Source organism: Penaeus monodon, chromosome 28, assembly GCF_015228065.2.
Source record: "Penaeus monodon isolate SGIC_2016 chromosome 28, NSTDA_Pmon_1, whole genome shotgun sequence".
NCBI classification, from domain to species: domain Eukaryota; kingdom Metazoa; phylum Arthropoda; class Malacostraca; order Decapoda; family Penaeidae; genus Penaeus; species Penaeus monodon.
This window is the reverse complement of record NC_051413.1, coordinates 37,688,447-37,688,844: the sequence shown is the minus strand read 5'-3', so window position 1 is coordinate 37,688,844 and position 398 is coordinate 37,688,447.

Sequence of the window (398 nt, the reverse complement as noted above, 5' to 3'; positions counted from 1 at the left end):
AATCTAAGTTGATTTCCTTGTTACATTTTTGTCACAAATAACCATCGATACTAACCTATAGTTGCCCATCTATAACTAAAATACGTGACTAAACTTAAACAACAACCTTTTTGTCTATACATATATATCCAAACATTGTCTGTCTTATGGGGGAAAGAGATAAAATGAAGAAAAGAAAAAAATAAATAGAGATCCTCCATTTTCTGACTTCTCCAAGCTTCTGCACTGTCTGTTTGTGTCTTAAATAAAACATAAAATGGGGTCTGGTTTGTGCAGTGCTTGCCTGCCACAACCTGCACACCTGTGATCACACTAAAGGTTCTTAACGAAATGGCAAGAGGAGGTTGGTAGCATGTTCCCTCTCTTTCTCTAGGCAAAAATGTGAAAAAAAAAAATTT